The sequence below is a fragment of the Oryctolagus cuniculus genome, chromosome 13 (assembly GCF_964237555.1).
Source record: "Oryctolagus cuniculus chromosome 13, mOryCun1.1, whole genome shotgun sequence".
Taxonomy (NCBI): domain Eukaryota; kingdom Metazoa; phylum Chordata; class Mammalia; order Lagomorpha; family Leporidae; genus Oryctolagus; species Oryctolagus cuniculus.
In genome coordinates this window covers 85413966-85429343 of record NC_091444.1, presented here as the reverse complement: position 1 = coordinate 85429343, position 15378 = coordinate 85413966, and the positions used below count along the sequence as shown (strand labels likewise).

The window sequence follows — 15378 nt, the reverse complement described above, 5'->3', positions numbered from 1 at the left end:
CTCCTATGCAGGTGCAGGAGCCCAAGGGCCTGGGCCATCCTCTACTGCTGGATAGTAAGTCTTACTTGCCTAAAAAGATGGATAGTAATTTGAGTAGCCAGGACTTGAACTGGCACCCAATTGGAATGTCAGCACTGCAAGCCACAGCTCTACTTGCTACTCCACAGCATCGGCCCCCTAAATTCTTATGAGTATTGCTACACGATTGGAATTTATAATTGATAATGCTGAACAATTGAAACTGTCTTATTTACAATTGTAGGACTGGATATGGCAGTTTTACTTGAAGTACAGTATGTAGCCTGCTTATTGTATGATTTTCGGAAAAGCATGTATTTATATATAACAGCAGATCTGTTAATCATTTAAAAGTGAATTGTCATGATTACCCAGATGTAAAGAATGCAATATGTGCTAATGAGTTAGCAGTCACAGACATTTAGAATTAGAGGGATTTTAGAACTTTTTCAATACTGCAGTTTTTATGAAAAACTAATAATTTTTTTATTTGACAGGTAGAGTTATATACAGTGAGAAATCAAAAAGGTCTTCCTTCCATTGGTTCAGTCCCCAAATGGCTGCCACAGTTGGAGCTGTGCCCATCCGAAGCCAGGAGTCAGGTGCTTTCTCCTGGTCTCCCATCCGGGTGCAGGGCCCAAGCACTTGGGCCATCCTCCACTGCCTTCCCGGGCCATAGCAGAAAGCTGGACTGAAAGAGGAGCAACCAGGACTAGAACACTTTGCCCATAAGGGATACCAGCACCACAGGTGGAGAATTAACCAAGTGAGCCACGGCGCTGGCCCCCGATAAATTTACTCTTAACAAAATATCAAAATATCTTATTTAGTATAAAGTTAGTAGTGAAAAGAGACTACCTTGTTGAACACAGAAATTTGAGATTATATTTCTTGGTATTAATTTGCATCTTAAGGCTTATTGCCTAGTTTATTTCAACATTTCCATCTAATATTACTAATAATATCTTGTACTTAGTGGTTCACTGTGTGCCAGACAATATTCTTTTGATTTTTTAAAAGATTTATTTATTTATTTATTTGGAAGTCAGAGTTACACAGATAGTGAACAAGAGGAAGAGAGAGAGAGAGAGAGGTCCTCCATCTGCTGGTTCACTCCCCAGATGGCCTAAAAGGTCAGAGATATGCCAATCTGAAACCAGGAGCCAGGACCTCTTCAGGGTCTCCCATGCAGATTCAGGGGCCCAAGGACTTGGGCCAACTTCCTACTGCTCTCCCAGGCTATAGCAGACAGCTGAATGGAAAGTGGAGCAGCCTGGACTTGAACCGGCCTCCATATGGGATGCCCCCACTGCATGCAGTGGCTTTACTAGGTACACCACAGCACTGGCCTCAAGACAATGCTCTAAAATGATGCATTAATTATTCCCAAATATTGAAAAGTGGCATGGTACACATTTGAATGTGTTGTTTTGTACTAGTTGTAGAAACAGTTTAAAATATATTTATATTTAAAAATGTAAGCTTTGATCTAAAGGTTTACTTTCCCTTAAGGTGCCTGTTTGGAAACTGAGAGATCATTGAAGTCTCAAGATAGAGTACAACTGATCTTATCCAAGCCTCCTTTATCACATGAGGATGCTAAATGCCAAGCCCAGAGAAGTTAAGTGAACTGTTCAAGGTCACATAGGTAAGTTGTGGCAGGGATAATTCTGTATTAGCATTAGGTATCCTGATACATAGGCCACTGTTCTGTCAATTTTGTACTCCTTCTGGAGTTAAAGATTCTAAGTTGTGGAAAATTGAATTTGGAAATTTAGTGGTTGCTATGTTGTTATGGTGAGAAATTTCTGTGTATAGCTATGAGTTGCTTAAATTTTATTCAATATATTTTTCTAGTATGTTTGCTATTTATTTGAAATGTATAACAAGTAGCTTCATCTATTTGCCAAAAGAATTTTTTGAAGATTTATTTATATTATTTGAAAGTCAGAATTACACAGAGAGAGAAGGACAGGCAGAGAGAGTGGTCTTCCATTCACTGGTTCACTCCACAGTTGGCCTCCATGGCTGGAGCTGTGCTGACTGGAAGGCAGGAGCCAGGAGCCTCTTCCTGGTCTCCTATACAGGTGCAGGGGCCCAAGGACTTGGACCATTTTATAATGCTTTCCCAGGCCATAGCAGAGAGCTGGATAGGAAGTGGAGCAGCCAGGTCTTGAACTGATGCCCCTATGGAATACCAGCACTGCAGGTGGCAGCCTCACCCACTATGGCACAGTGCCAGCCCTTGCCAAAAGAATTTATAGAAGCTATTCCATATATACACTTCACAATTATTTAGTTACTTGACACGAACTATCCCTGCATATTTGAAAATTTTGAATGGTATCACTTGGGTTTTAAGAATGTTATATTTTAGGTCTCTTAATATTTTTAGTGATGATGTTTTAAAGGCCCTTTCTGTTTTATGAAAAATGATAAGGATTTTGTTTTACAATGGCCATAGTATTACTACTTAAAGCAATAGATTAAATAACACTTTTAAACAAAGTCATTTAATACTGAATTCTAACACACTGGTATATTTTAAAGTGAGAAACCGGATTTCTTTCAGATATTCTAAAGAAGAATGATAATCAAAATTGAAGACATCTACAGTTTTTAATCACTTGTTTTAAATATTGGTCATAATGGTCCAATTTTGAGTTTAATTTTAATTAGCTTTTAAATGATTCAATATATTTATAGAAAAAATTCGGAGAACATAATTATATACTCAACCTCCCTCCCTTCTTTTTCCTTCTTTGTCATTTTTTTTAGCTTATGAAATGACATTTTCAGTTTACATTACATTAAAAAGGGTTGTTGAGTCAAGGGACAAGTTTAACAGGCAAAAAGCAAAAAGATCCTAATTTAGAGGGAATACAGACAATGGCTCTAAACAATATTTGAATATCACATCTAAACAATATTTGAAGAAATTGATAAATATTTTAATTTCTCCTACTAAAATGCTCAAAGTCTTTAATGATTTATCAAATATTAGTGCAAAATTATGGATTTAAATGATCCCAAAAAGTGATGAATTTTTGTGTAATAAAGTCCAATTTTTGTCAAGGCTTTTTGACAGTCTCACAGAAAACTTATGTTTGTGAATGGGAAGAATAATACCAAAATATCCATACTACCAAAAGCAATTTGCAAATTCAATGCAATCCAATCAACATACCAACGATGTTCTCAGAGCTAGAAAAAATGATGCTAAAATTCACATAGAAACATGAGAGATGCTTAACATCTAAAGCAATATTATAAAGCAAAAAAAAGCTGGAGACATCACACCATATTTTAAGACATATTACAGGGGTCAGCACTATGACAAAGCAGGTAAAGTCACTGTCTGCAGTGCCGGCATCTCATATGGGTGCCAGTATGTTTCCCAGCTGCTCCACTTCTTATACCCCTCTCTGGTATAGCCTGAGAAAAAAGTAGAAAATGGCCAAAGTCTTTGGGCCCCTGCACCTGCATAGAGACCTGGAAGAAGCTCCTGACACTTGGATTCAGATCAACAGAGCTCCGGCCATTGTGGCCATTTGGGGAGTAAACCAGTGGATGGAAGACCTCTCTCTCTCTCTGCCTCTACCTCTCTGTAACTCTGCCTTTCAAATAAATAAACTGCAAAAAAAAAAAAAAAAGAAGAAGTGTTAGCACTGATATAATAACAGACACATAGTTCAATGGAAAAGACTTGGTAGCATAGAAATAAACCCAAATTTCTACCAGCAACTCATATTTAACAAAGGAACTAAAATGAACTGGAGAAAGAAGAATCTCTTTCACAAGTGGTGCAGAGGAACTTGATTATCCATATGTAGAAGCCTGAAAAGAGACTCCAACATCTCTTACACTATGTGAAAGTGAACTCATAGTGAATTAAAATGTAATCATAAGACCCAAACCCAAGTAAACATAGGGAAACTCTAAATATTGTCAACACACAATAGCTTTTGGGTAAGATTCCAATAGCAATAGTCACAAAAATAAAAACAGAGACATTTGAGTATATCCAACTAAGATACTTCTTCACAACAAAGTAAACATCAGAGTGTAGATACAATGAACAGATGGCAGGAAAAATTAAAACTCTGAATGTTTACAGATTTCCAGAACATTTACATGAATTGGAAAAACTCCAAAAAATACAGTGAAGAAACATCTGAATAGACATTTCTCAGAAGAAATGTAAATGGTCAAAACATGTGAATATGCCCGATGTCACTAGCCATTATGTAAATATAAATCAGAGCACCATATCAGTCTCCAACACCTGTGGGAGAATACAACACTCAGGTGTTTGTGTGTGCAGCAAGTGGGTTTAGAGGACCCTGTTCACCTCTGGAGAGCAGAGTCTACAGGGAGGTAAAGAAACCTTACTGCGCAGGGGCATGCTAATCTTCTCTGTATCGTTCCAATTTTAGTATATGTGCTGCTGAAGCGAGCACATGTGCTGCCAAAGCGAGAAAGAGATGAAAAGAATTTATCTCAGCTAGCCACTAATATTCAAGAAACAAAGTCTTCAGGAAAGCCAACTCAACTGACATTTTCATGTCATTGTTAAATAAAGGAAAAATTATCTAGGTTCAGCAATACGTAGTTTATAAGAGAAAGACTACAGAGTAATTTCCTTGGCATAGAAATAACTTTGTCTTTTTTTTTTTATCTATGAGGGCTTGCTATCACCACCACACACCCACATCCCATATACAAATGACTGGCTTGAGTGGTAGCTTCTCTGCTTTGAGGCAAGTTTCTGCTAGTGTGCACCCTGGGAGGAGACGGAGGATGGCAGAAGTGCTTGGGTCCTTGCACCCAAATGGGACATCCAGAATGAATTCCCAGTTCCTGGTTTTGGCTTGGTCAAGCTTTGGCTATTGCAAGTGTCTGGGGAGTGAAACAGTGGTTCCCTCTTCCTGTCACTCTGCCTTTCAAATCAATAACTGTTGTTGGTAATGACTAATAATGATATTCACTGATTGTCAAATTTGGAATCTATTAATTATAGACAATTTCTCTTTGTAATTTTAAACTTTCATAATGTTCTGTTGCCAATTTCATCACTAGAAATAAAAACTTTTCCTCAAAAAAAAAGAAACCTTACTGCTTTCCTAATGTGCTTATTAAGTTCTTGACCAGCGCCTGTTAGTCTTGCTACAAACTTTCTAGTCTTACTACTTTCCTTCTTCTTCCTCTTCTCTGTGACTTGTAAAATAGTATACATTCTATATACTGTGGATACTTTTGATTTATTTTATTCCTTCAGTCTCCTATGAAGTTCCTCCACAAAAGCACAGCCCTTAAGATATTCATTCATTTATGCAGTCTGCAGATTTCATGAGCTACTAAATTCCAAATAGTATATTAAAGGCAAGATCTAGGCCTAAGAGAAAAGTGGTCTGAATTCTGTGCCTAGAAGAGGATTTGGGACATAGTAGAACTTCAGTGAAGTGCTATGTGAATGACATGCACTCAGTAAATGAGTAATCTAAAGCATACACTTCATTTAAGCAACACAGCAGCCCTACTCACCTCAGGTAGAGCAATTGAGAGGAATAATGTGAACAAAAATAAGACATCAATAAGTTGAATAATAACAGAGAAAAAACAAAATGAGATAGATGCCAACATTACTGACCTATTTTTGAGGAATTAAATTGATAGAGGGGCTGGCATTGTGGCCAAGTGGGGAAAGCTGCAATCTGTGAGGCCAGCATAACATCTGAGTTCCACTTTGAGTTTAGGAATCTCCACTTCCAATTTAGCTCACTGCTAAACACCTGGGAAACCAGCAGAAGATGGACGAAGGACTTGGGTCCTTGCCACTGATGTGGGAGACTTGGATGAAGCTCCTGACTTCAGCATGCCCCAGGCTCAACTGTTGAAACTCTCTGGGGTGTGAGCCAGCAGATGAAAGCTATCTATGTCTTTCCCTCTCTCTCTAAATCCACCTTTCAAATAATAAAGATTTAATAAACAAATTAACTGATTTCAAAATACACAAAAACGTGAACAATACTATATCATTTTTATGCCAAACTGATAAAAAATAACAAATGCTAGAGAGCACATGGGAAAAGAAAACCGTCATATATGGTGGGTGAAAACACAAGTTAGTACAGATGTTATGCAGAACAGTATGGTCATTCCTTAAAAAGGATAAAAATTGGGCCGGCGCTGTTGTGCAGTGAGTTAAAGCCCTGGCCTGAAGGGCCAGCATCCCATTTGGGTGCCAGTTCTAGTTCCAGCTGCTCTTCTTCCAATACAGCTCTCTGCTATCTCCTGGGATAGCAGTAGAAGATGGCCCAAGTCCTTGGGCCCATGCACCCATGTGGGAGACCCAGAGGAAGCTCCTGTCTCCAGGTTTCAGAATGGCATAACTCTGGCGTTTGTAGTCATCTGTAGAGTGAACCAGCTGATGCAGGACCTCTCTGTGTCTCTACCTCTATTGTAACTCTTTCAAATAAATAACAAAAATTTCAAATAAGATAAAAATTGACCTACCATGTGAGAGTTATCTTGCTCTTGGCTATATATAATAAGGAAATTTTATTAGAAGGAAAGGAGGAGAGCATATCAAAGATACAGCAATTTTCCCATAACACAGCCACTATAACACAGTTCACTGCAGCCAGGATTTGAAACCAATCTAGCTGTCCATCAGTGAAAAACAATGGACAGGGCAACCTCTTTTAGATACAAAAAAAGAACAAAATATTATTAAATTAATTGAAATAAGCCAGAAGCAGGAACACAAATGTCACCTGGTCCTTGTCACATGTGGAAGTGAAAGAAAATAATGGATCTGAACACAGAACTGTGATTACTAGAGGCTGAGAAGGGAAGCAGCTAGGGATAGAGGGGGATTGGATAATAGGTATCAAAAATCAAAGAGGCAGAAAGAACTTCTGGTGTTCCATAATATAATGAGATGACTACATTCAACCATATTAGGTTCTGTGTAAAGAACTGAAGGAGAGGAGCTGGTAGTCTCAAATCATGGAGAAGAATTAGAAACTGTACTTGCTTGGGGGCCAGCATTGTGGCACAGTGGGCTAACACCCTGGACTGAAGCACCAGCATCCCATGTGGGTACCAGTTCTAGTCCTGGCTGCTCCTCTTCTGATCCAACTCTCTGCTATGGCCTGGGAAAGCAGTAGAAGATGGCCCAAGTCCTTGGGTCCCTGCACCCAAGTGGGAGATCTGGAAGAAGCTCCTGGTTCCTGGCATCAGATTGGCAGAGCTCCGGCCATTGTGGCCATCTGGGGAGTGAACCAGCAGAGGAAGACCTCTCTCTCTCTCTGCTGCTACTTCTCTCTGTAACTCTGTCTTTCAAATAAATAACTCTTTAAAAACTTAATAAAACTGTAGTTGCTTAGCTTGATCACTTTTTACTGCATAAATGTGTGCAAATATTGCACTACACCCTGTAATAATGCATGACTAGGACACATTAAGCACAAATTATTTCAATGAAATTTTAAAAATTAGAAGCATTTCTTTATATTAACAATGAACTATTTGAAAATGAAATTAGAGAAACATTTCCATGCATAGCAGCATAAGAACCAGGAACCAATGTCTTCAGTGTTATCAGTGATGAATCAGATTCACAGCCCTCAGCACTGTTTTTACCATAGACCTTACCATGGCAATTGTGGGCATATAGTAGTAAATCAATGGACAGGAATCCTTTGTCTCTAAATCTGCTAAATAAATAAACATGGAATTCATCAAAGAAAAAGAGATATCAATTTGGATGCCAGGCACAAAAACACATGCACTTGAGCTATCCTCCAGTTTGTGATGCCAACAAATCTTTCAGACATGTTACATTTTCAGAGACTTTTCTGTAATCTTGCTAAGCTTTCTGGAAATCTGCCTTATAGCAAAGGGTTTCCCAATTCCATTACACTCATGATTTTTCTTTTGTGTGAGTTATTAGTTTACCATCTAGAGATAATTTATGGTACAAAACTTTTCTATGCATGCATGTTTTCTCATTTGTGAGTCTATTCATGGGAATTGAAGACTGTTTTATAACAGAAATACATTTTCCAAATTCATTGCATAGACTTTTGTTCCTTATGAATTCTCTGAAGTCTGTTGATGTCTAATTTCTGGCTAAAGGTTTTATTGTATTTACAGCATGCAAAGACTATCACCTTTTGTGAATTCTGTATCTATACAAGCCTGAAATAAAGAAAATGTTTTTGCACAATCAGTATACGCCTAAGAAACCACCTGTGTCAATTCTCTGATGTACCATTGACTTCTGACTCTAATAATATTTATAAGCTTTCTCCTTTACATGAGTCTCTGTTGGATAGGATGTGATTTCCAGCAAAAGGTTTTGTCACAATACTTACATGAATTTTGGAGAAAAGCTCTTCCACATTCATTATATTGTTAAGGTCTCTCCCTTGTTCAAATTCCATGATGGATTATGAGGCATTACCTATGTGAAATGACTTTCTCACATTTATTTCATTCATTAGATATATATGTTGTGCATTCTGATATAAGGAGAGATTTGGGCAGAGCTTTCCAACACTCATTACACCCATAAGGTTTCTCTCCCACGTGAATTCCCTGTTGTCGTATGAGGTATGGCTTCTAATTAAAGGGATTTTACTTTCAAAGGAGTTTTTCCCTATATGAATTTGATGATGTACAATGAGGGCTGAATTATGGTAAAAGGCTCTGAGTCATTACATTCATAAAATTGCTCCCCATGAGAATTCTTTTGTTTGATGAGGTCTGATTTGCACCACAAAGGCTATTCACATGTATTATATTCATGCATTTCTCCCCTTGGTGAATTCTCTAATATTTCATGAGATATAACTTGCACAAAAATGTCAAGTAGAAAATTCCCTGTGTGGATACTCTGATATCTTATGAGTTATGAAGTAGAGCAAAGAGGCTTTCCACCATCCTTCGATCCATAAAACCTACCTAAATTGAGCAACAAAGATATAGAAAACGTAAACACACACATAACCGGATGGAAATGATATCAGTAATAAAGACCCTCGCCGCCAAGAAAACCCCAGGACTGGATGGCTTCACTGCTGAATTCTAACAGACATTTAAAGCACTAACTGCAATTCTTCTCAAGTTATTCAAAACAATTGAGAGAGAGGCGATTCTCCCAAATTCTTTCTATGAAGCCAACATCACCTTCATTCCTAAACTTGAAAAAAGTGCAACAAAGAAAGTAATTATAGACCAATTTCCCTGATGAACATACATGCAAAGATCTGCAACAGAATTCTGGCCAATTGAATCCAACAATGCATCAGAAAGATCATCCACCCAGACCAAGTGGGATTTATCCTTGGTATGCAAGGATGGAACCAAAGGCTTTTCCACAGTCATTTCATTTATAAGCTTTCTCCATGGTGTGAAGGCTCTGATACTTTCTGAGGTTTGACTTCTCAGCAAAGGTTTTTCCACAGTCGTTGCAATCATAAGGTTTCCCCCAGTACAAATTGTCTGATGCTTTGTGAGCTTTGATTTCTCAGCAAAGGCTTTTCCACAATGATTGCATTCATAAGGTTTCTCCCCTCTGTGAATTCTCTGATGATTTATGAGTTTTTCCTTCTGGCCAAAGGATTTTCCATAGTCATTGCATTCATAAGGTTTCTCACCTGTGTGAATTCTCTGATGATTTATGAGGTGTTTCTTCTGGCCAAAGAACTTCCCACAGTCATTACATTTGTAAGATTTCAACCCTGTGTGAATTCTCTGATGTCTAATGAGATCTGACTTCTGGTGAGTGGTTTCCACACAATCATTACACACATGAGGGTTTTCCACAATATGAGTGCTGTGATGGAGGGTATGGCAGAATTTAATACTGAATGACTTCCCACAAGGTTTACATGCATAGGATTTCTTCCCTATATTTGGTCTATGATTCAGTCTAACATGTGATTGGTAAATGACAGGTTCCACAGTCCCAATATACTTATAAATGTTCTCTCTTTTCAGGTGAATACAATCAGAATTCCACAGTCAGTCAGCTGGGAGGGGTGGATGAATCCGGAAACAGCTGGTTTCCTTGTACTAAAACAAGCGCCATATCACAAAGGACTCTTACATTTCTTTTTCTTTTTTGCACTTTTCACATTTTCTTATTTATCATTGTTTGTAATAAATTTTCTGATGTGGGTTGTGGTTTTGAGGCTGGCTTAAGGAGTTCAGGGAACCAGAGGAATGGTCTTTTTCAATTAGGGCACAGCTGTTGGCTCTCTCCAATTCTGGCTTTCTGTCATTGCTTTGGGTGCCTCAGCCAATTTTTCGTTTTGAGCAACTTTTTCCTAAATGTTTTGTTGGTCTGAGTTGGTTTTGCCTTTTTCCTTTTCAAATTGTGTATTCTGATGCAATACAAACAAGGGTTTAGAACGAGGATCCATTATGAAATTGAAAAACAGAACATACTGGGTTTTGATGATTAGAAATCATAGGCAACATGACCAAGATGAGTTTTTGGGTTTTCGAAAATGACATAGAACCCTTCCACTGAGGGGCAGATATTAATTTCAACCAAATCGAGAGTGAGTGCGATTTTCAGGTGAATTCAATCAGAATTCCACAGCCAGTCAGCTAGGAGGGGTGGATGAATCCGGAAACAGCTGGTTTCCTTGTGTCTAAATCCAGCCAAATATCACAAAGGACTCTTGCATTTCTTTGACTTTTTTCTCATTTTTCTTTTTTTCATGGTTTGTAATGAATTTTCTGATGTGAGCTTTGGTTTTGAGGCTGCCATATAGAGTTCAGGGCACCGGAGGAATGGTCTTTTTGAAACACGGCACAGCTGTTGGCTTGCTCCAATTCTGGCTTTTGTCATTGTTTTGGGTGCCTCAGCTAACTTTTGGTTTCTTGAGTGGCAATTTCCTAAATGATTTCTGGGTCTCAGTCGGTTTTGCCTTCTTATTCCCAAATTTTGTATTCTGATGCAATACAAGCAAGATTTTGGACAGAGTAGCCATTATGAAAAAAAAAAAACACAGCAAATTGCCCTTTCAGGATTAGAAATCTATAGGCAACACGATCAAGATGAGTATCTGTGTTTTGGAAAATGGCATGGAAAGCTTCTGCTGAGGTGACAGATTCTAATTCCCTCCAAATTGAGTGTGAGAGCGATTTTGAGGTGAATTCAATCAGAATTCCAAAGTCAGTCTGTGGAAGGGGGGGATGAATCTGGTAACAGCCAGTTTCCTTGTGTCTAAATCCAGCCAAATATCAAAAAGGACTCTTGCATTTCTTTGGCTTTTTCACATTTCCCTTATTTATCATGCTTTGTAATGAATTTTATGATGTTAGGTTTGGTTTTGTGGCTGCAATATGCAGTTCAGGGCACTGGAGGAATGGTCTTTTTCAAACAGGGCACAGCTGTTGGCTTGCTCCACTTGTGGCTTGCTGTCATTGTTTTGGGTGCCTCAGCTGAAATTTGGTTTCTTGAGTTTCACTGCGATTTTCAGGTTAATTCAGTCAGATTTCCACAGGCAGTCAGCTGGAGGGGTGGATGATCTGGGAACAGCCAGTTTCCTTGTGACTAAATCAAGCCCAATATCATTATGGATTCTTGCATTTCTTTGGCTTTTTTCTCTTTTTTCTTATTTATCATGGTTTGTAATGAATTTTCTGATGTGAGCTTTGGTTTTGAGGCTGGCATATTGAGTTCAGGGCACAAGAGGAAGGTTCTTTTTCAATCAGGGCACAGCTGTTGGCTTGCTCCACTTCTGGCTTGCTGTCATTGTTTTGGGTGCCTCAGCTGATTTGTGGTTTCTTGAGCGGCAATTTCCTAAATGTTTTCTGGGTCTGAGTTGGTTTGGCATTCTTCCTTCCCAAATTTTGTATACTGATGCAATGCATAGAAGAGTTTGGACAGAGTAGCCATTATGAAATAAAAAACAGAGCAAATAGGCATTTGAAGCTTATAAATCTATAGGTAACATGACCAAGGTGAGTTTTTGTGTTTTGGAAAATACAGTGGAACACTTTGGCTGAGGTGACAGATATTAATTGCCTCCAAACTGAGTTTCACTGCGATTTTCAGGTTAATTCAGTCAGAATTCCACAGGCAGTCAGCTGGAGGGGTGGATGAATCCGGGAACAGCTGGTTTCCTTGCGAATAAATCAAGCCCAATATCATTATGGATTCTTCTTTTTTTTTGGCTTTTTTTCTCTTTTTTCTTATTTATCATGGTTTGTAATGAATTTTCTGATGTGAGCTTTGGTTTTGAGGCTGCAATATGGAGTTCAGGGTACAAGACGAAGGTTTTTATTCAATCAGGGCACAGCTGTTGTCTTGCTCCAATTCTGGCTTGCTGTCATTGTTTTGGGTGTTTCAGCTGACTTTTGGTTTCTTGAGCAGGAATTTCCAAAATGTTTTCTGGGTCTGAGTCAGTTTTGCCTTCTTATTCCCAAATTTTGTATTCTGATGCAATACAAGCAAGATTTTGGACAGAGTAGCCTTTATGAAAGAAAAAAAAAAAAAACACAGCGCATTGCCCTTTCAGGATTAGAAATCCATAGGCAACACAACCAAGATGAGATTCTGTGTTTTGGAAAATGACATGCAACGCTTCTGCTGAGGTGACAAATTCTAATTCCCTCCAAATGGAGTGTGAGAGTGATTTTGAGGTGAATACAATCAGAATTCCAAAGTCAGTCTGTGGAAGGGGGGGGTGAATCTGGAAACAGCCAGTTTCTTTGTGTCTAAATCCTTTCAAATATCACAAAGGACTCTTGCATTTCTTTGGCTTTTTCACATTTCCCTTATTTATCATGGTTTGTAATGAATTTTCTGATGTGAGCTTTGGTTTTGAGGCTGGCATATTGAGTTCAGGGCACAAGAGGAAGGTTCTTTTTCAATCAGGGCACAGCTGTTGGCGTGCTCCAATTCTGGCTTGCTGTCATTGTTTTGGGTGCTTCAGCTGATTTGTGGTTTCTTGAGCAGCAATTTCTAAAATGATTTCTGAGTCTGAGTCGGTTTTGCCTTCTTATTCCTAAATTTTGTATTCTGATGCAATACAAGCAAGACTTTGGACAGAGTAGCCATTATGAAAGAAAAAAAAAAAAACACAGCAAATTGCCCTTTCAGGATTAGAAATCTATAGGCAACACAACCAAGATGATTTTCTGTGTTTTTAAAAACAACATGGAACGCTTCTGCTGAGGTGACAGATTCTAATTCCCTCCAAAATGAGTGTGAGTGCGATTCTGAGGTGAATTCAATCAGAATTCCAAAGTCATTCTGTGGAAGGGGGGGATGAATCTGGAAACAGCCAGTTTCCTTGTGTCTAAATCCTGCCAAATATCACAAAGGAGTCTTGCATTTCTTTGGCTTTTTCACATTTCCCTTATTTATCATGGTTTGTAATGAATTTTCTGATGTGAGCTTTGGTTTTGAGGCTGCAATATGGAGTTCAGGGCACTGGAGGAATGGTCTTTTTCAAACAGGGTACAGCTGTTGGCTTGCTCCAACAATTCTGGCTTGCTGTCATTCTTTTGGGTGCCTCAGCTGATTTGTGGTTTCTTGTGTGGCAATTTCCTAAATGTGTTCTGGGTTTGGGTTGGCTTTGCCTTCTTACTTCCCAAATTTTGTATTCTGACGCAATACAAACAAGAGTTTGGACAAAGTAGCCGTTATGAAATAAAAAACACAACAAATAGGCTTTTGAAGCTTAGAAATCTACAGGTAACATGACCAAGGTGAGTTTTTGTGTTTTGGAAAATAAAATGGAACACTTTGGCTGAGGTGACAGATATTAATTGCCTCCAAACTGAGTTTCACTGCGATTTTCAGGTTAATTCAGTTAATTCAGTTAGGATTCCACAGGCTTGCATTTCTTTGGCTTTTTCACATTTCCCTTATTTATCATGGTTTGTAATGAATTTTCTGATGTGAGCTTTGGTTTTGAGGCTGCAATATGGAGTTCAGGGTACTGGAGGAATGGTCTTTTTCAAACAGGGCACAGCTGTTGGCTTGCTCCACTTGTGGCTTGCTGTCATTGTTTTGGGTGCCTCAGCTGAAATTTGGTTTCTTGAGTTTCACTGCGATTGTCAGGTTAATTCAGTCAGAAATCCACAGGCAGTCAGCTTTAGTGGTGGATGAATCTGGGAACAGCCAGTTTCCTTGCAACTAAATCAAGCCCAATATCATTATGGATTCTTGCATTTCTTTGGCTTTTTTCTCTTTTTTCTTTTTTTCATGGTTTGTTATGAATTTTCTGATGTGAGCTTTGGTTTTGAGGTTGGCATATTGAGTTCAGGGCACAAGAGGATGGTTCTTTTTCAATCAGGGTACAGCTGTTGGCTTGCTCCAATTCTGGCTTGCTGTCATTGTTTTGGGTGCCTCAGCCGATTTGTGGTTTCTTGTGTGGCAATTTCCCAAATGTTTTCTGGGTCTGAGTTGGCTTTGCCTTCTTCCTTCCCAAATTTTGTATTCTGATGCAATGCTAAGAATAGTTTGGACAGAGTAGCCATTATGAAATAAAAAACAGAGCAAATAGGCATTTGAAGCTTATAAATCTATAGGTAACATGACCAAGGTGAGTTTTTGTGTTTTGGAAAATACAATGGAAAACTTTGACTGAGGTGACAGATATTAATTGCCTCCAAACTGAGTTTCACTGCGATTTTCAGGTTAATTCAGTCAGAATTCCACAGGCAGTCAGCTGGACGGGTGGATGAATCCGGGAACAGCAGGTTTCCTTGTGAATAAATCAAGCCCAATATCATTACGGATTCTTGAAATTTTTTGGCTTTTTTCACTTTTTCTTATTTATCATGGTTTGTAATGAATTTTCTGATGTGAGCTTTGGTTTTGAGGCTGGCATATTGAGTTCAGGGCACAAGAGGAAGGTTCTTATTCAATCAGGGCACAGCTGTTGTCTTGCTCCAATTCTGGCTTGCTGTCATTGTTTTGGGTGTTTCAGCAGACTTTTGGTTTCTTGAGCAGGAATTTCCAAAATGTTTTCTGGGTCTGAGTCGGTTTTGCCTTCTTCCTTCCCAAATTTTGTATTCTGATGCAATACAAGCAAGATTTTGGACAGAGTAGCCTTTATGAAAGAAAAAAAAAAGACAGCGCATTGCCCTTTCAGGATTAGAAATCCATAGGCAACACAACCAAGATGAGATTCTGTGTTTTGGAAAATGACATGCAACGCTTCTGCTGAGGTGACAGATTCTAATTCCCTCCAAATGGAGTGTGAGAGTGATTTTGAGGTGAATACAATCAGAATTCCAAAGTCAGTCTGTGGAAGGGGGGGGTGAATCTGGAAACAGCCAGTTTCTTTGTGTCTAAATCCTTTCAAATATCACAAAGGACTCTTG

The 15378-nt window shown here is 38.7% G+C and overlaps 1 pseudogene; it reads right to left on the bottom strand.

Annotated features, from left to right (window-relative positions):
• Window positions 1-4410: 4410 nt before the first annotated feature.
• On the bottom strand, window positions 4411-4478 carry LOC138845104 (U6 spliceosomal RNA; annotated as a pseudogene).
• Window positions 4479-15378: the final 10900 nt, after the last annotated feature.